At 38.5% G+C, this 21,892-nt stretch overlaps 1 long non-coding RNA gene across 1 annotated transcript; it reads right to left on the bottom strand.

Moving 5' to 3' along the window:
• Positions 1 to 218: 218 nt before the first annotated feature.
• Positions 219 to 20,418, bottom strand: LOC120406019. Its single transcript, XR_005599042.1, has 4 exons — positions 20,371 to 20,418; positions 974 to 1,147; positions 639 to 715; positions 219 to 340 (listed from the first exon to the last, which is right to left on the bottom strand). It is a non-coding gene; the product is annotated as an uncharacterized LOC120406019 (long non-coding RNA).
• Positions 20,419 to 21,892: the final 1,474 nt, after the last annotated feature.

Raw genomic sequence — 21,892 nt, 5'->3', positions numbered from 1 at the left:
TAATTTTTTGCAATTAAGATAGATTTTCTCTTGCAAAATCTAAGTTTATATGAAGGAAAGCTGAAAGTTAAACAGTAAATAACTTTTGCTACAATATTTCTATGTAGAATTATTACCCATTTTAGATCAAGTATTACCTTCTTTGACTTAAAATCCCCAAGCCTAAACTTGGGTTTGGTCTTCTGATCACAATGTTATAGTCATTTAGTTTTTGCATTGTCTTCTGTTACCTGTGAGAAGTGGCACATCTATTGTTGTTTTGCTGCTCTTCAGATCACACAACTGTAGACCTGACTTGGAAAGTGTGGAATTAAATCGAGTCAGCTGTACATAGGATTGTCTGAAAAAATATTTTCAAGATTCAGCAGGATTTTCAAAAGTGAGTACTAGACGTTAGGCTGTAAAATTCATATTTAGGCACATAAACTAGTGGCCTGATTTTGCAGAAGTGCTGAGAACCAAGTTAGTTCAAAAGAAAGTATTTATTTGAAAAGAAAAGCCCACAGCAAGATAAAACAAAATGACATTATTTACTATTAAACTGTAATTTGCCAGAGGCAAGTTATATTTTTATTAAAATGTCAGTAAACATTACCAGTCACCAAAACTAGCCATGTCCAACATAGCTTCTCTCCTACCTGTAAGACTACTTGGGTCTTGTGGTCCTGTTCCACTTCAAACCAGATCACGTGTATTTTCTTACAGTATTTTGGCACTGGAATTTCAACACAACATTTTCGTTTTAAGTGCTGTGTCTCTTAAACTTTTGTTTCTTCCTTTTTTTTCTGGAATCATTGCATTTTTTTCCTTTCCTTCTGTCTCTGTTTTTTTTCCTCATATTTTCAGTGTCTGATAGGATTAATTCTTCCCCCACCCCTTCCTCCATTTAAATCTCACCTCTATCCCTCTTCTACATTCTCCTCCCTTCTCTATTCCCTCCATCCTTCACCATCCAATGCTGTCTAGCTTTTACCTTCACTAGCTTCTCTCCTCCAGGCCTGCTATTTTGTTTCAGAAAGGGAGAGGGAGAGGACAGCCATTTTGTTTCCATCCTGGAGTGGAGGAGGAGCTGGGGGATGAGAGGAGAGCTCCATCCCCTTGTTCCTTTGGAGTTGGTGGCATGGAGTCTCTTTCTTCCTCTGCCCAGCTAGAAAAAACAGGAAGCTATTGAGTGTATTCAATAGATAGTTGCATTCCCTTTGAATCACTATAGAAGGCATGCCCTGGCATGATGCTAAGATGCACTGTGGTGTTGATAGGCTCTCTTTCAAATTGGATGCAAGACTGAGGACCAGACCACCTGTAATTAAAGATCTCATGGCATTTTACTTGAGCAGTAATGTTAAATCTAGTGTTCTGGCCAAATTCCTTTTTTAGTAGTAAAACCCCAACTAAGTCTCACCTCACCAGCCAGCAAAGTGGTGAGAAAAGGAGCAGTCATGGGGGAACAATCAGGTCAACCAAATTCTTTATCTTCTTCTAAAATATGAGGGAGAACTCCACCTTCCTGTCCCTTTTCCAGCTTGGGGGAGGGAGCTGGAATAGCCTCATGGCTGCCTCTCTTCCCATCACTTCACTGGCTAGTAATGCAAGAACTTGCCAGATAGGTGAATCTGAAGTGGGTACAGTAGGCGGGGATGGAGCCTAGCTGAGCTGTTTCAGGGCCTGTTAGCCTTCCTACTAGTAGCTGGATCAGCAACAGCACCTAATGGGAGAAGAAAAGTCATCCTCCCTCTGCCCACTTTACAAAAAGAAAGTACATATAGAATAGTAGATTATTGGTGTGTCACTAACAAAAATTGAATTTGGCTGAAATGCTAAAAATAACATAATTACTCCTTTGAAAAATCCATAGAATCTTTAATTACCAGGTGGTTACATCTCATTTGATGGACAACTCACTAATACTGCAGTGCTTTATTATCATGCTGCAGCATTGCTTTAGTCATGACTCAAAAAAAAAAGTCTCATATTTACTGAATCCTCAGATGCCCTTTCTTCAACATCGAGGTGTTTCCGGGCATCTCCTATCCAAGCACTGCCCAAATCCATCTCCTCTTGGCTCCTGAGATGGGGGAAAGATATTTCAAGGTAGCATGGCAGCAGATGCAACAAGGATCATTAAATCAATAAAGAGGAGGCCTCCTGGAAAAGGTCTTTGGAAGGATATATTGGAAAGAGTATTATATAATCAATATAGGGCTAGTCTTCAGGCATAATATTGTCTGCAGGGCAGGCTGTGATTTAAAACAAACAAAATAAAATTGTAAATTTGCCAAGTTCTCTGTGTTTAGATTACTAAAGATTTGTTGATGTTTGAGAACTTGTCTGGAAGGGGAGGTTTTGGATCCTGCTACAATGTTGAGTTTGTGAAGTAATTGATGGATTGTGTTTAGTGTAGTCTGGGCTTTTGTTCTTTGTTTACTTTTCACCAATAGATTTTGTTATTAGTTTAGTTTTATTAGTTGGCTATTTTATCACTGGCACTCCACTGAAAACTTTCTGCATCTCTTCTTACTACATCCAGAGTTAGGCTTAAAACAGGCTTGAAGGTTTTGTTAAAATTTAAATCTGTAGCCTTCATTACAATCCGTATAACTAAAAGTATTGGTAAAAGCATTTGGAATTCTGAGAATATACTTATGGCTATTGATATCAGGGGAAGGCTGAAATTAATCTTGGTGCCATTATTGTACATGGATATTATGGTACATAGATATGTTGATTCATATCATCATACTTCCTAATGTTAGAGACTAAAGATTGTTTCTTGACATATCTGGCAGTTTTAATCAGGTCTGAACATAGGTTAATCAAAATTCTCACCATGTATTAAGTAACTCTGAATCTTGGCTATATTTTAGAATCTTGGATAATGAAATTGCACTTCCAGATTGTAATTTATTTAATTTGGAATGCAATAGAAAGATTGAAGGATTAGTTACTAACTGTATGTTAGGGAATCTTTCTCAGCTACTCTCTCAGATGGAGTCTGGTGTAGCTGAAGCTCTCATTATATTTTATTGAATGTTAAAAATCATTGTTTGCAATGTATGCTTGCAATGCGTCTCAATTTATTAATTTCAACTCATAGAAAGATTTTCATCTTCATTTTAAAGATGAAGCCACATTTTTTTTGAGTGGATAGATTCTGGTGATGTTGATATCAAAATAAATTGGAATTTCACTTGGGGTTCTGTGGTACCAAAATGGTGCCTTACTTATGCTCAGAGTGTTCTTCTCTTGTCTCACTGTAAGAGGAAGTAGGCTTATACCAGACAATAAACATGGCACAAGATAATACATTACATCAATAAGAGCTGACTAGCTTCAAAAATCTCTTATATCCTACACATTGTGCAGTTTTTAGAAATTTTCCTTCATCTTCTTTTACAGTAATTCTTAATGCTTTTGAAAAGTGCCAAATTGATAGTGGTCCTCAATTTACCCCTGTGCAGACAGGCAGCACATAGGCAAAGGACCCACTTAAGCCCTGTTTGTGGCTACAAAAGAGCCAACAGCCGTGCAAACTTCCCCAGGCCCACTCTCCAGGGTTCCCAGGCCCATGCAGACCAGGAGGAACCTCCCGTAAAAGGTGAGTTATTAGTCTGCTAAGAATTCCAAACGCAGATGCAAATTAGCACCAAATATAATAATGACACCTATCTATAATTCACTGGACCTGAAATCAGCAATTCATTTCACAGAAGCCCATACAGCCATCAGATAGAAATGACTTTTGATGTGGCATGGAATCGAATACCATTACCAATCTGCTAAGCCATCCAGTTCCCTTGACTGTAGGAGATGTATGGCTTTCCTCACCCAAACATAGCATTTGCAGTTCCTAAAGAGCCTTTAAATTACCCAAAGGCTTAATAACTAGGCCAACAACAGGATAAAAATTCATCAAAAGTAAGTTCTTACTTTTTATAGAAGAATATAAGGATTAAAAAAAAAAGAATTACATATGTCTTGAGGCTACTGGCCAATTAATACCTATCTAGGAGAGTTATTCCTTTCCATGGATGGAGTAGCTCTATCAAGTCAAATATTTCAAATGTGGTCATTAGAGAGGGATTTCAGTATCTTCCTGAAACAGTGATGGGGAAGAGGGAGAACCTCACTGAACCATTCAGCTTTTTATCTCGTGTATAAACCGAAGAATTAAGGATCACTTGAAAACAATTTGCTATTTTTTTTTACATTGATATCAGATGTTCTATGGGCTATGCCAGTACTAAAGTTTAGAAATACTTGTTTGTGTACCAATGCATCCACTAAAATTTACAAGATCCTGTCTCATACCTTTCCAAATACTATGTGTTATCCAGGCCTATTAAGACTATAATATAAGGATAACATTGAAGCTTCTGTTCTAGATTAAGAATTGTTTAATATAAGGACTATTTATTTCCCAGGACATTTCTTTTGACTTTTCCTTCACTAGTTGTATAAGAAAAGTTTATTGTTCAGTCTCCTTCAGTGGCAGTATTTGAATATTATTTAAATATTTCATAGATAACCTTTTTTAGCTTTAGTTGAATAATGATCTGTAATCTCATATAAAATGAGTTCACAATGAAGAATTGGCAGCTGTAATGTCTGTGTTAATGTTTGAACAATGTGTCACAAGTGCAGGGTGGGGGAAAGGGAAGGGTTAACTCAACTTTCACCTTGTGACACCCACATTTCTCTAAGACAGAAGTAGAGATTGCATTCTGTCTCTACATGATATTTGTTCACATTGCAGAACCACTATGAAATGTAGCAGGTTGTTTTATGGCTGGCAGTTTCTGCTCAGCAAAAGACCAGGGCTGGAGGCAGATTTGGAGTTGTAGATCAGGACTGAAATGCATTGACAAAGCTGCGCTTGCAAGCATGACCTTCATTTGTTGGGCCATTTTCTATACAAATTCTGTGCATAGATTTCCACTTAATGTCAATTGGAGTTCAATGCAAGGAATGAGAATGGAATCTGGCCTTTATCCAGGGCTAGTACTCCTTCATTTTCAAGATCACATTGCAACAATCAAGAAAAAAAAGGTTTCAGAGTAGTAGCCATGTTAGTCTGTATCCGCAAAAAGAACAGGAATACTTGTGGCACCTTAGAGACTAACACATTTATTTGAGCATCAGCTTTTGTGGGCTACAACCCACTTCATCGGATGCATGCAGTGAAAAATATAATCGGAAGATATATATACATACAGAGAACATGAAACAATGGGTATTACCATACACACTATAAGGAGAGTGATCAGATAAGGTGAGCTGTTGTCAGCAGGAGAGAAAAATAACTGTTTGTAGTGATAATGAAAATGGCCCATTTCCAGCACTTGACAAGGAGATATAAGGAACTGTAGCTGGGTTGGGGGGAGATAAGCATGGGGAAATAATTTTACTTTGCGTAATGGCCCATCCACTCCCAGTCTTTATTCAAACCTAATTTAATGGTGTCCAATCTGCAAATTAATTCCAATTCAGCAGTCTCTCATTGGAGTCTGTTTTTGAAGTTTTTTTGTTGTAATATTGTGACTTTTAGGTCTGTAATTGAGTGGCCAGAGAGGTTGAAGTGTTCTCCAACTGGTTTTTCAATGTTATAATTCTTGATGTCTGATTTGTGTCCATTTATTCTTTTACGTAAAGACTGTCCCACGAAAGCTTATGCTACAATAAATGTTAGTCTCTAAGGTGTCACAAGTACTCCTGTTCTTTTTGAGGAAAAAAAAGGTAATACTCACTATGAACATGGCTAGGATACTCTGGCAGGATGTATCTTTGCTCCCAAACCTGGTTTAGCCCCTGGCTGGGAAAAGCTGCAGAAAAGTTAGGAGCCAGGGATTACCTCTCTCTCCTCTCACATGGTAATGACAACTTCTTTTCTCCACTACTATTTCTTTTCTCACTCAGAATACCCAGCAGAGCTCCATAGCTAAGGGTGGCAAATAGTGCCCTATGAAGGAGGAGCACCCTGCCTGAGTCCTCCCATGGCTAGATATGCATTTGCAGAGCTGGCTTTTTCAGTTTCAGGGAACCAATTCTCTCCACACAGAATGAGTAACTCCCATCTGCTCCAGGATATGGAGCAAGCTCGAAGTTTATCACACACAAAGGATATTTCTAGCACCAGGAAGTGTTATAGTCGGGTTTACCAGTTATAGCATAGACACAAGTTCTTTTTCTTTTTCTTTGTATGCAAGCAGCATACAGTGTTTGAAGAAATGCTGTATTCTTGTCAGCTTCTCTGATGTAAATTTTTGGGGGAAACAGTTGCAAACAACAAATCAATTTGTTCTCTACTTTAATTTCTTCAACTACAGTCAGAATTACTCTGGAAATGAGGCTTTAGTTTTTAGGCTAAGATTCCTGAAATATGAGATTTCCTACATGCCATTTATGACCACTTCTGTTCAAGGGCTGGTGTAAATAGTATAACCAAACAAGCTGCACTAAAAAAATGTTTAAACTTCACTGCACTCTTTTTCAGTGTGAAATGAGTCTTCACGGTCTCGACATCTGCAACTATTTGGCAGAGGGGCAGCAGAAGTAAGCCCCAAGATTTTTCACATGTGCAGGTTAGGGCTCTCTGCTGGGATTAAATTGCCATTTTTGCTCTTTACCCTTGATCTGTTCTCCGGATCTTGCTATCTTAATACATTTCTTAAAATAAATAAAACATGAGTTCGGGTACAAATACAACTCTAATAAAAAGAATAAGAGAAAAAACACTGAAGAATACTTAGTAACTGAACTTTTCAAAATTAACACATTATTTCTGCACTAGTACCTCCAGAGCATCACTAATAATCACCGCTAAAGAAATGTAACTATGTTAGAAAGTTCTGATTGTTATTTTTGTTGCACATTAATGATGTTTTGTATACTTTTATTTTGATAAAATGCTGATGGCATGGTTACAATCTGTAGTGTTAAGAGTCTATTATCAGAATGAAGTCTTTAAGAGAGATTTTTTCATGTGTCTTTTCTTGCTTAACAATCATATATTATTGCTGAATGATCTCAAAATTTTAAATCTGTGTTTATTTCTAATAAAAAGTTATGGTTTGGAGTTTTGGTTTTGTTTTGTTTTAATACTTGAGAATGTTGTGTGATTCCAGATTGCACTTCAAGGAACATGTTGCTTCTATTCTAAATAAGGTTAACTCCAAATGGGGACTAATTTGGACTGAGTGCCCACAATTGCTTGGGTAAAAACAATCACTTTCTAATAAAAACAAATTCTGTTTTGTTTCATAATTATGCTGCTACTATTTGTGTGTGTGTGTGTGTGTGAGAGAGAGAGAGAGAGAGTGTAAACTGGATGCTTCACATCAAATAACTGCTTTATTTATTCTAAATGCTCCTCTCAAAGAGCCACTAGTTCGTTGTATTCAGTAGTAAAGAATTTCTTGACTCCCATGGAATTGAGCCACCAGACCTTTTTTTAAAAAACATTTCAATATTTTTATTAAATGTTTTGTCATCCCACACCTACACACATTCAATTGCAATAAATATTCAAAGAACACTGATATGATTAAAAGTAAAAATAAATATAATATAAACACTGGTACATTATAAATAAACGTAATGTTCTTCTCATTTCTCAATTACAAATTTGCATTTTAAATTTGCATATAGAATTCAGTCCTGCAAACACTTAACCATGCAGCTTTACTCACATAGTCCCAGCCTTCAATGGGATTACTCACATGAGTGAAGTGAGTGCAGGCTAAGGCCCATATTTAGGTGATATATTCCTCTCTTCTTTTAAAAGGACTGAACCTGAAAAGAACTGAGCACCCAAAACTTCCACTGAAGTAAGGAATTGTGGGTGGTCTGACGCTTTTAGGATCAGACCCAAAAGCAGATGAATTCTAACCATAATGAACTAACCTCTGGTTATTATTATTTATTATTTTTTTATTTATTATTATTATATTATAACCTCTGGTCCACATTACCCCCTCCTCACCTCTCCCCGCTCATTCCCTCTCCCCACACATACTCAAGGAGAAAGCCATAGAAAGGGGACAGAAAAATGGAAAACTCCATTCAAGGAATTAGCTGCTAAGCACATACCTAAAGGCAAGGGGTTGAACTGTTGGAAAATGGAATTTCTGTCCCACAGTGGATTCTGTTATTTGGACATTTGTTTAAATCACAAAGTAGGCCAAAATATTGAAAAATTTCAGTATTTTCAAAAAAACACTGTTTTGTTTTGAAGTGTTAATTCAGTATGAAACATTGCATTTCAAAATATCAATATTCTCTACATTTCAGCATGTTTATTCAAAATGAAACATTTTGTTTTGAATTTTCCCATCTAAAAATTGGAAAATGCTGTTGAAAAATACCTTTTCCTACAAAATAATATGATTTAGATAAAACCACATATTTAAGATCCTCGAAGATGAGAAATGGGGTTGGAATTAAATCTGATGTTTAGGGGTGTGATGGGATCCCTGGGGTGCAGCCTGGGACTGTGGGATCGCTGTGCCCCCTGAACTTCCTCCAGCCTGGGCTGTCTCTCACAATGCCTTGCTATTGACCAGCAGCAAACCCCTCCAGGTGCTGTTGACACTCAGCACAACCATATGTGGAGACCCACACCCAGCTAGATTGCATGAATGCTCCCAGAGCCACTCATAAATCACACAGAGAAAGGCACCAGAACCCAATCCCCACAGTTCCCAGCACTGTATCTCAGGAATATACCATCTTGCACTGCTCAAGATGAGCAGTGCAAATTTATTAATTGGTTCATCACTTCATTAATGGAAAGTGGATATACACTAGCCTTTGCAAACCTGTGCAGATTACCAAACACTTGAGGCAAACTCACTGGTAAAGATAAACAGTAAAACAAATGTATTGACTACAAAAGATAGATTTTAAGTGATTATAAGTGATAGGCAAAAAGTCAGAGTGAGTTACCAAAAGAAAAAAAAAGTATAAGCATGCAGTCTAAATTCTCAACCCTATTAGACTGGGCAACATCTAGATTAAGCAGTTTTTCTCACCCCCCTGGATATTGCAGTTCATAAAACACAGATTTCACCCTTGAAATCTGGGCCAGTCTCCTCTGTTGGAGTCTTAAGTCTTCTCAGTGTCCTCGTTGCTTTCAGCATAGAATGGGCAGGAGAAAGACAGAGCATGGGCACCCTGTCTTTTGTTTTACATCCTCAGTCCCATGTGCTTGGAGAACATAAGTCCAGGCATGTCTGGGGGCATTGCTGAGTCCCCAGGCAAGGTTGAGCAATTCCCCCGGTGTGGCCTCATGCAGATGAGTGATTGAATTGTAGCCCCCTTGCTGGTCAATGGCTGTTGATGGTTGTTTGACACCCCACCGAGGCACTGGTTACTTTCCTTGCTGTTGTCTCTGGAGAGCTAATATTTGTCTGATTCCCCAACTTACAGCATTTTTAGTGACAACCATACAATACAATCTCATAACCTCATAGGCACTAAAGATATACATGTCTAGATAAAGCAGTGACTTTCAACTGATCATAACCTTTCCCCTGATACCTCACATGGCATGCTTTATGTGCAATATCACAATTATATACAGATGAGGACTATGGGGGTTACAAGACACTCCCTCCAGGTATAGAATATCACAATGGGGGTTTCTGGGTGTCTATTTTTCTACACAGGCTGCAAGATGTGAATCCTTTCAAAGGACTGCTGTGGCAGAAAGCTGCTGCAACATCACTTGGATGAGAGGAGCCATGCAGGTGCAGTGAAGCCTTAAAAGTGGGCAGCATTGCCTGAGAAGAATGTATATGGTGGTCAGGATGTTTGGGAATTTAATTGATTCAGAATTTCTTTGCAATGGAATGCAGTGCTCCAGTGGAAATTAAAGCAGAATGCCTTCTCTATAGGACCCCAAAGGAAAGCAGTGGTGGTGACTGTGACACTGCACCCCATACTCTTCACAGTGCTATGATTATGATGTAATTATGGCATAATTATGATGCATTAAGATGGGTCACGTGAGGTGTCATTGGAAAAGTTATGATTTGCTGGATATGATTATCCTATTTGTATGCATGTATCATTTTTGTATCTGAAGTTATGAATATTGACTAGGGATCTGTATTTCAAATGAGCTTACTCTGGAAAAAAAACACTCAACAGCTTTTCAGGTACAACAATGAAGAAACCAGACGGGGCTGATGGCCCATCAGCAAAGACAATGGACTGTGGAATAGCTAACCTTCCTGTGGGAATTTTGACCAGCCTGTAAGCCTGGCTGCTATAGCACTGTAAGGGCATGTGATCAGACCATATGTTTCTGGACTCCATCTTGTGATGTCAATATTTTCCCAGAAACTGGTCTGGGAACCAAGTTTTGAAACAAAGGGTTCCTGCCACATGCTAAAACTATATAAGGCAGGGGGTGATCTCATCGGTTGTTCTTCACTCCCCACAGAAGAGGACTCCTGAAAACACCTGAGGAACAGACTGAAATGGGGGAAGTGCTGGAACCAGGCTAAAGGGATTTCTAGCCTGTGTATGAAACACCTGGGGATTCCAAGCTTGCAAAGCAAGCTGCAAAGAGATGGTTAATTCAAAACCTATCTTTCTAGTGTGTTAGGCATAGTTTGAATTTTTTGTTTATTTACTAGGTAATCTGCTTTGATCTGTTTGCTATCACTTCTATTCACTTAAAATCTATCTTTCATAGTTAATATATTTATTATATGTTTTAATCTAAACCAGTGAGTTTGAGTGAAATGCATGGGAAATTGTAGCTCAAGGAGCAAAGGCTGTTGTATATTCCTCTCCACATTGAGGGGGGAATGAACTCTATGAGCTTACACTGTACAGTTCCCTGTGCAGCTCAAGATGGTATAATTTTGGGTTTATGCTCCAGAAGGGGTGCATGCCTGGGGAGCTGAGAGGCTAAATTCAAAGTAACTTTCTACTGTCGGTTCACATACAGTGGCTGGTCAGAGAGCCAGCACATAACTGCAGCTGGATGTGTCCCTACCTGCTTGTCACAGCAGCATGGTGTGAGACCAGGCTGGTGGGTCAGAGGATTCAGTGGTACCCCAGTTTCAGGTGGCATCCCGGGGGGGAACCCATCACAGTGACATTACCTGATCCTCCACATGCTGGACCCTCAGTGGGGCATGGTTTAGAGATAGATAATTTTAAGAGCATATCAGGCTTTGCACAGCCACTGAAATTTAGACAGGTCCACGGCATATATTTTAATGTAAAATGTTAGAGTTAGTCAATTATGATTGCGACCAAAAATACTTGCAATGTAAATAATATAATTTTATAATGTTATTTGGGAAACTTTGTGTATGTTAAGTTATGTCCGGCTGCATTAATTGTACTTGATGGCATTGCAGCTGGAGTTCACTGGAAACCTGATTTCTCTCTGCTGTAATCTACAGACAGATAAAATAAGTAAATACACAACAAATGGTATCTGACAAACAAACAAAAAAGCAAGTGTGAAGGAGGTCTGAAGAAGAATCGTACTGCCTTGGATATGTCAGAGTCTCTTATTTTCTCAGCAGGATAATTAGTGTTCTAACATGACAATTAAACATTTCAAATTACCATTGGCCAGAGAGAATCACATGGTTATGCAAAAATGAATCACCAAAAACACTTTAAAACTACTAAGTGTCAATTAAGGGAAGAAACTGTATGTAACCTCAACAAATCTTATTATAGCACTGAGTTTATCAGTGTTATTATGAGCCAAATACAGGCTCAGGGTTCTGCACAGCATAGGGCCCAGTATCCTGTCTGCCGACAGTGGCCAATATCAGGTAATGATCAAGTGATCTCTTTCGTGCCATCCATCTCCATCCTCTGACAAACAGAGGCTAGGGACACCATTCCTTACCCATCCCGGCTAATAGCCATTAATGGACTTAACCTCCATGAATTTATCTAGTTCTCTTTTAAACCCTGTTGTAGTCCTAGCCGCCACAACCTTCTCAGGCAAGGAGTTCCATGGGTTGACTGTGCCCTGTGTGAAGAACTTCCTTGTATTTATTTTAAACCTGCTGCCCATTAATTTCATTTTGTGGCCCCTAGTTCTTATATTATGGGAACAAGTAAATAACTTTTCCTTATTCACTTTCTGCATTCGACTCATGATTTTATATACCTCTATCATATCCCCCTTACTCACCTCTTTTCCAAGCTGAAAAGTCCTTACCTCTTTAATCTCTCCTCATATGAGACCTGTTCCAAACCCCTAATCATTTTAGTTGCCCTTCTCTGAACCTTTTCTAATGCCAGTATATCTTTTTTGAGGTGAGGAGACCACATCTGTACGCAGTATTCAAGATGTGGGTGTACCATGGATTTATATGCGGACAATAAGATATTCTCCATCTTATTCTCTATCCCTTTTTTAATGATTCCTAACATCTTGTTTGCTTTTTTGACTACCGCTGCACACTGCATGGACGTCTTCAGAAACTATCCACAATGACTCCAAGATCTCTTTCCCGATTAGTTGTAGCAAAATTAGCCCCCATCATATTGTATGTATAGTTGGGATTATTTTTTCCAATGTGCATTACTTTACATTTATTCACATTAAATTTAATTTGCCATTTTGTTGCCCGATCACTTAGTTTTGTGAGATCTTTTTGAAGTTGTTCTCTGTCTGCTTTGGTCTTAACTATCTTGAGCAGTTCAGTATCATCTGCAAACTTTGCCACCACACTCTTTACCCCTTTCTCCAGATCATTTATGAATAAATTGAATAGGATTGGTCCTAGGACTGACCCTTGGGGAAAACCACTAGTTATCCCTCTCCATTCTGAAAATTTAGCATTTATTCCTACTCTTTGTTCCCTGTCTTTTAACCAGTACTCCATGAAAGGATCTTCCCCTTATCCCATGACAACTTAATTTACGTAAGAGCTTTAGTGAGGGACCTTGTCAAAGGCTTTCTGTAAATCTAATTACACTATGTCCACTGGATCCCCCTTGTCCACATGTTTGTTGACCCCTTCAAAGAACTCTAATAGATTAGTAAGACATGATTTCCATTTACAGAAATTGTGTTGACTTTTGCCCAACCATTTATGTTCTTCTATGCATCTGACAATTTTATTCTTATGATTGTTTCAACTAATTTGCCCGGTACTGATGTTAGACTTACCGGTCTGTAATTGCCAGGATCACCTCTACCATGGTGAAATATTGTTAAATATTGGCATTACATTATCTATCTTCCAGTCATTGGGTACAGTAGCCAATTTAAAGGACAGGTTACAAACCATAGTTAATAGTTTTGCAAAAAATGGTGAATGTCATCTGGTCCCGGTGACTTGTACTTGTTACCCTTAAGTTTATCAATTAATTCCAAAACCTCCTCTAATGACACTTCAATCTGTGACAATTCCTCAGATTTGTCACCTACAGAGGATGGCTCAGGTTTGGGAATCTCCCTAACATCCTCAGCCATGAAGCCTGAAGCAAAGAATTCATTTAGTTTCTCTGCAATGACTTTATCATCTTTAAGTGCTCCTTTTTTAACTCAATCATCCAGTGGCCCCACTGGTAGTTTAACAGGCCTTCTGCTTCTGATGTACTTAAAAATATTTTGTTATTATCTTTTGATTTCTTGGCTAGCTGTTCTTCAAACTCCTTTTTGGCTTTTCTTATTACATTTTTACACTTAACTTGGCAGTGTTTATGCTCCTTTCTATTTACCTCACTAGGATTTGTCTTTCACTTTTTAAAAGATGCCTTTTTATCTCTCACTGCTTCTTTTACATGGTTGTTAAGCCATGGTGGCTCTTTTTTAGTTCTTTTAAAGTGTTTTTTTTAATTTGGGATATACATTTAAGTAAGGCCTCTATTATTGTGTCTTTGAAAAGTGTCCATGTAGCTTGCCGGGATTTCATTCTAGTCACTGTACCTTTTAATTTCTGTTTAACTAACCTCATTTTTGCATAGTTCCCCTTTCTGAAATTAAATGCCAGTGTTGGGCTGCTGAGGTGTTCTTCCCATCACAGGAATGTTAAATGTTATTATATTATGGTCACAATTCCAAGCGGTCCTGTTATAGTTACCTCTTGGACCAGATCATGTGCTCCACTCAGGACTAAATCGAGAATTGCCTCCCCCATTGTGGGTTCCTGTACCAGCTGCTCCAAGGAACAGTCATTTAAAGTATCAAGAAATTTTGTCTCTGCATTTCATCCTGAGGTGACATGTTCCCAGTCAATATGGGGATAATTGAAATCCCCCACTATTATTGAGTTCTTTATTTTGATAGCCTCTCTAATCTCCCTTAGAATTTCATAGTCACTATCACTGTCTTGGTCAGGTGGTTGATAATAGATCCATACTGTATATTCTTATTAGAGCATGGAATTACTATCCATAAAGATTCTGTGGAACATGTGGATTCATTTAAGATTTTTACTTCGTTTGATTCTACATTTTCTTTCACATATAGTGCCACTCCCACCCCCCACTCCCCGCATGACCTGTTCTGTCCTTCTGATATATGTTGTACCCTGGAATGATTGTGTCCCATTGATTGTCCTCACGCCACCATTTTTCTGTGATGCCTATTATATCAATATCCTCCTTTAACATGAGGCACTCTAGTTCACCCATATTATTTAGACTTCTAGCATTACTGTACAAGCACTTTAAAAACTTGTCTCTGTTTATTTGTCTGCCTGCTTCTGATGTGTCAGATTCTTTTTTATGTGAATGTTTCTCATCTGATCTGGCCTATACTTTATCCTTTTCCATCCTCTCCTCCTGACTAAAACCCAGAGAATCTCTAGCAATAGACTCTCCTCTAAGAGAAGTCTATGTTTGATCCACATGATCCTCTGCAGCAATCAGCTATTCCCCATCTCTTAGTTAAAAACTGTGCTGCAACCTTTTTAATGTTTAGTGCCAGCAGTCTGGATCCACTTTGGTTTAGGTGGAGCCCATCCTTCCTGTATAGGCTCCTCCTATCCCAAAAGTTTCCCCAGTTCCTAATAAATCTAAACCCCTCCTCCCTATGCCTATGAGACTCTGAAGCGCTGCCGGCCTACCAAGCCCTGCACGTGGAAATGGAAGCAATTCTGAGAATGACACCATAGAGGTTCTGGATTTCAGTCTCTTTCCTAGCAGCCTAAATTTGGCCTCCAGGACATCTCTCCTATCCTTCCCTATGTCATTGGTACCTACATGTACCACGACCACTGGCTCCTCCCCAGCACTATACATAAGTCAATCTAGATGCCTCGAGAGATCCGCAACCTTCGCACCAGGCAGGCAAGTCACCATACGGTTCTCCCGCTCATCACAAACCCAGCTATCTACGTTTCTAATGATCGAATCTCCCATTACTAACACCTGCCTTTTCCTAATGACTGGAGTTCTCTCCCCCGGAGAGGTAATCTCAGTGCAAGAGGCAACCCCAACACCATCTGGAAGGAGGTCCCAACTATAGGAAGGTTTCCCTCTGCTCCCGTTGACTGCTCTGCTTCCCTGGGCCTTTCATCCTCCTCAACAGCGCAGGGGCTGTCTGACCGGAGGTGGGACAAATCTACAGTGTCCCGGAAAGCCTCATCAACATACCTCTCTGCTTCCCTTAGCTCCTCCAATTCCACCATCCTGGCCTCCAAAGCCTGTACACGGTGTCTGAGGGCCAGGAGCTCCTTGCACCAAATGCACACATACGCCACCCGCCCACAGGGCAGGTAATCATACAGGCTATACTGAACACAATAAACAGGATAGCCCCCACTTTGCTGCTGGGCTTCTGCCTGTATTGTCTGCTACAGCTACCTAGGTTAATGATAGGGTTTTTGTTTAAATCAATAAGTTTTGATTATAGTTTAGTTTAAGAGTTTTAAAGAATGTCAAGTGTACCTCGCCCCCTTCCAAACCCCCTCTCGAAACTCCCTGTTAGGGGCCCCTGTTCGCAAAGCTCACTGACTCACTGCTTTATGTTATTCTTTGTATGTTTTATTCTGACATGGAAAGAGATAGCACTCTCCCGCTGACTCTTGAGGAAGAAGGTGGTAATTAGCTGACTTCATTGTACTAGCCTTCTTTGCACTTTGTGGTGGCTATAAGTTGGGAATGGTCAGAATGACCAAGGAGGGGAGATAGGTGAGGCTTTGGGCTGGACACACCAATCCTGGCCCAAAATATTAAGAAAAGGTAGTAAAACTTCAGGCTGCATGATCTTTTCCAAGGAGCTACTCTATGTTGGTAGGGCAGCTGTGTGAGGCCTTGCTAATGTGATTTCACTGGAGCTGTGCTGGTTAGGGAGCTGGGTGAGGAAGTAGGAGATTCCAGAGTGGTGCGATAGGCAGGAATTCGGCATGCATCATACTTGTGTTCTGCTCATCTTCTGGGATTTAACATGGAAGAAACCCCCCCTCACAGAATGATCTGGGGGAAATGTACAATTTTCCTTACCCCTGGGAGCCCTCCCACAGGTATTTCTGGTTTTAATGAAATATGTTTCCTGGAGAAGCTGCCACTGAGACTTTCCATGATATTGAGACTTTGTGGTGTTTATTAGTAGTTTGCAAAATGGAAAGATGCATATGACATTTGGCACGTATGTACAAGTTAAATAAGACATAGGTCTGTCTTCTACTTTTGACTCTTTATGACTTCTTGTCTCTTTACTTTAAACCCACATGAGATCTACAACTTGCAACAGAAAAGAGAAGCAAGTTAGCTCTAAATGTGTCTTGGATTAATTTGATCATTTAAGAGTCTGATGTGGGGTGTGGAAATATTCCGAACACTAGCTCTCATTAAAGCTACTGGAAGTTGTAGGTGCTTAGAATTTCTCAGGATCAGGCTCCTAAATTGTTAACCTTTATTTACTGTGGCAGTTATTTATAGATACCATATTTTTATTCTTTTTTAAACCATTCTTTAAAACATTAAAGGTCAAATCCCATTTGCCTCACTTACATGAGGCCTGATCCTAAGAACATATATGCATCTGAGAAGTCCTATTAAATTCAATGCGGCTATTTGTATGCATATATATCTGTAGGATCAGTACCATGCTTACTGTCTTTTTTACAGGCCCATCAAAGGAACTGCTTAAATGAATGGGATTATTCACATGCATAACAGTCTGCAGGACTGAGCCCATTAGTAAGTCAGGGGACAATTCATAGAAGTCAAATAGGATATGCCCTGAAAGGCTTTAAATGGCATGAAGCACGCTGTGAAATCTAGTAGTTCACAGTAAGAGAAGTACCGTGCATTCGTTCAAATTGTAACTTTAATTTAATGCAATGTTTGTTTCACTTGATCAGATTGTATATTTTTCTGAGACATGTTGTGAACAGAAGAATGTTTAAGTAAAGTGGCCAAAGGCTTAGAGAAAATTTATCTAAGACAAAAGCATAGATAGATAGATCAGATATATATCTCTGAAATCATTGCATATTTCATAGTATCTTTAAGGTCTGAATTTAATTCCATATAAAGTAGGGAAAGCCTTCTAAGATCAATTTATAATCAGAGTTTTTGTTGCTTTTAACAATGTGTAAATTAGATTTTTTTAAAAAAATCAATAAGACTGGTAAAACTAGTTAGACTATAATTAGTTTATTGTATTTCTAAATAAATATATTTCCAACATTTTCATTACAAAATCTATAAGAATATAAGTGGAAACTCACATCTCCTTCTTTGCTTTAGAAAATTTAGAGCCTAATTCTGCAAATCTTTGTTCAGCTGAACAATCCTTAATCAAGCAAGTAGTCTCAGTAACTTTCTGTAGGATAACTCCCAGGAGTAAAGGTTTGCCTATTGATGCAAGACTGAATATTACCCCCCGTTCTTAAATTATTGAAATTTAAAGAGAGGGTTATTACAAATCTAGTCCAATATATTTAGTGTGATTCAGGTCTTTCCAGTAAATATTTACGTGCCTGCCCAGTGTGGTGTGCTAGATCCAGTACTTCATGATGGGAGCTGTAATCTTTGAGTTTAGAAAAATTAACAGGAAGCAGGAAATGTAATTGTGTGTGTCATGCTGGGACCAGAGGCTACCACACCAACTGCTCTTGGAGCTGCATGGTTGTCTTAATAAACATTGTTATAGTTCACTCTTTTCTGTCTTGGCCTCCATATCTCAGTAGATTGACAATGAGACTGTCTCTCCTCCACCTGCACCCTTTCTTCAAAGCCCATGTGAGCCTCTAATTGGTTTTAATGCTTGCATTAGAGTGTTTGAGACCTATATCCTTGAAATTAATAACAGAGAACTTTTCAAAACAAGAAAACGTGCTTTCCTTATTCACTGCCTTAGAACCGAAAAGCAGTGTATATTTTACGCTCTTCCCCTTCTGGATGATCAATATGATACTGCACTCTATGGTAAAGAATTATTTTGTGACTAAAGTAAGTGTCATAGCTCAAAGCTATAAATTCTGTCAGCATGAACAGAAACTAGGGGAAACAACAGACCAGTATATTGCTGCTTTAAGGGAACTGATTGTCACATGTGATTTTGGCAATGTGGCAGATGAAACTATTCAAGATCAGCTCACAAGAAAAAAACGTTGTGTCTCTTATTAGACAATGCCTACTATTTGAATTGGACCTGACATTACAGAAATCCATAACCATTGACAATCATATTGAGTCAGCTATAGTGGAGGCAAAAAATAATGAGCCCAGGTACAGCAAGCATAGTCCAAGCCATGCAACCACTACAGATGTGGACTAAAACAATGAGGTCAAAAAATTACAAGGGCAATGCAAATAAAAAGTCACAGACCCAATGATTTCCGAATGTACAAGGTAAAGTATGATACTACCGTGTTTCTACACAACATGCCACAAACTACACAGGGTGTCCTGCAAAGGGAGCTCAGTGCAATCACTGCAAAAAGACCAGACATGCTAACATATGCCAAAGCAACCACTGTAATCAACAAGTATATATAGTTACTTTGCCTGGTGTTACTGTTTTGAGTGTGGATGGAAGCAGCCCCACAACCATCACACATAAAAATAGTGTATACTGTTCATGTTTCTGGTACAGTCAGAGGGAAGCCCCCATGGTGGAATTAATGTTCAGCTGGCTCAGATGTTTTGATTTACTTGCATCACTCTGGATATGTGCCACTTACTGAACCAAGATTATGCCTAATGTGCTACTTGATGACCCACATTGCTGTTTTGTTGCTTATCTGTAACTGTGACTTCTGATACATAAGGACCTTACACATACAAGCTGTCAGATGGCCAGGTATGGAATGCTATTCATCCTGCACCTGCTTACCAAGAGTGAAGAAAAGACATTTCAGCTAAAATAATCTGGACCAGTTAGATGACTTTGCCACTGATAATACAGGATCACTGACAAGATAGTGGACTGCCAGATGTGCTATCAGAGTCAGCCAGCTGCCTGTATGGACTAGTGAATATGTTATGTAATCATTAAAGAAAAAGGTTTAGTCTTCAGTTATAACTAGAATTCTAATTATAGTTACATAATCATTTCCTGTTGTTAAATTTGATAATTACTCAGTGTTTATTAATATAGCAACAAGTTATTGTTATTACTGTCTTAGGATCCTATCCTGGAAAGACTTATTCATGTGCTTAACTTTACACCCTATGAGTAGTTCCACTGAAGTAAGGTTTTGAAGGAATGAGTCTTTAAACAGCTATTTCAAAATACAGAAGATACTTGCAACATGCCCAACCATTTAATTTCCTCTATTTAGATTTGAATGGGTATTTAACAGGAGCAACTGTACTTCCTAAATCCTATTCAATCTGTCACTGATATCTTTCAAAGTGTCATTTTCCACAGTTGGAGCAAATCAGTGCATGAGCAAATATTGTAAAATTGAATAGTATCCTATGCAACACATACAACGTTTCAGACATAATTCAGGTGAAGTTGCAATTGTAAGGGTTCCATACTTCTTAAAATGTAAAGGTGTTTTTGTTTAATAATTTAACTTGTTATTTCTATTAGCTGAACATCAACAATAATGCTTGTTTTAAATGTTTTCATGTAATTCAATATATAAATATGGCACCTAAGACTGTAGCCCTTTCTTTTTGGAATAAATGTTGCAGAATCAAGCTACAAAACTAGACCCCAATTCAGCAAGAAATTTAGTCATGTGAGTAACTTTAAATATTTGAGCAGCCCTATCACATGCTAAAAGCTAGGCACATTTTTAAGTATCTTGCAGAATCAAGACTATAGAAAAGAAACAGCACAGTTACATATTGAGAAATAACTTCATACATCAGTCATTTGCCAAACTGCAAAACTCTAAAATATATCACAGTTAAAAAGTCCTAACTAAGAAGATGATAGGAGAAACAAATCAAATTGTGCTTTAATTGTCTGCCTACCATATTATGCTCTGAACCTGCAATGAGCTTTGTGTGGGCAAAGCCTCTTGGACTTCAGTGAGTTTCATGTGAGTCCTGGGGCTTAAGGCTTTGCTAATTATCACAAGTTTATTCCCAGAGACAAAACAGGATTATAATCACAGATTTAGGCACCGATTCTCATTTACACTAATGTCCTTACCAGTGAAAAGAGGTCTCAAGTTTGTGTGAAATACATTGGGACTTAGAGTAAGTGAAAATCAGGCCCTCTGAGTTCACAGATAGATGAATTTACAAATATGAAAGTCAGAGAAGTCTATCTCCCTTTCCCTCACTTCCAGCCAAAATTGTGCTTACTTTACATTACAAACTTCCAAATTTGTCAGAAGTATTGTAACAACTAGCCCTACATTAAACAAAGCAGATTTTCAAGTAATAAATCAAGTAAGGATAACAAGGTCCATCAAAGTCAAGCTGGAAAATACATGTCTATGATAACCTTGATAAATGAATTCATCTCCCCCCTCCACTCCACTCTACTGTACCCTACCTTTATCCTATGAACATTCAAGAGTAACTGTTAAAGTTCAGCAAACTACAGATTTCCCAGCAGGTAAAACCTTTGAAGCATTCCCCTGATTTTAATTTCTTTTAGGAATCCTGAAACATGTAGTGTGGTGTAAGAGGTAAATTCAGGAGCACACAGGTGCAGGCTTTTACTCTTTTATTAGCAGAGCTGCAGCTGCTAACAGTCTGTGCAAGCAAAAGGCTCTTGCTCTAAATTCTGCTACCAGCAGTGCTGAGATTCCCATAATAGCTTACAAATATGTGATGGTCTTAAAGGGACACAAGCTTACATCACTCACCAAATCCTTTACAGACTTACTAAGGGTTAATGAAAAATATACAGGTTTTAACTTTGGTCACTGTCATGTATAAAGGATTGTCACTATTAGTCCTGTAAGGCCTTCTTCAGTGGTCTTGTTTTTCTTACTGTGGTCACACTCAAGAGCCTCCTTGTCCTTGATGCTAAGGAAAGAGTGCTTTTCAAAGATTTCTAGCTGACTGCTATGAAGTAGTTTAAAGGCCTTTAATCATCACAAGTGCTAGGTTTTCAGCAATTCTGTATAATTTTTTCTTCCATCAAGAACTTCCATGTTTTATTTTCTGGTGTCCTTGAACAACCCTGAGTGAAAGGCAAGATGATGTAGTTATCTTCTTGGTTCTGTCTTTCTTTCTATTATACTGTTAATTCACATAAAGAGTTCCTCCAAAGGCTGCTTTTCCCCTCATTTTTTTTCTGTGTTTGCAACCAGGTCTGCATGCACCCTCAGAATCTCTAAATGTTTTAACATCTCTTTATTCTTCTTTTGGAAAGTCATCATTTTTTCTGTGCTTCTCTGACTTCTTTTTCAAGCACTTTATTTTCAGCCTGCAATTGCTTGAAGTCTTGATTCTGATTTATCTCAGCATCATCCAGCTTTTTCACTTTGTCTTTTGATTTCTTCGCAGCTTCACTTTGTGTGCATTCCGCTCACACAGA

This window comes from Mauremys reevesii, linkage group 5 (assembly GCF_016161935.1).
Source record: "Mauremys reevesii isolate NIE-2019 linkage group 5, ASM1616193v1, whole genome shotgun sequence".
Taxonomy (NCBI): Eukaryota; Metazoa; Chordata; order Testudines; family Geoemydidae; genus Mauremys; species Mauremys reevesii.
The sequence above is the reverse complement of the archived record's forward strand: the minus strand, read 5'-3'. Positions and strand labels throughout refer to the sequence as shown.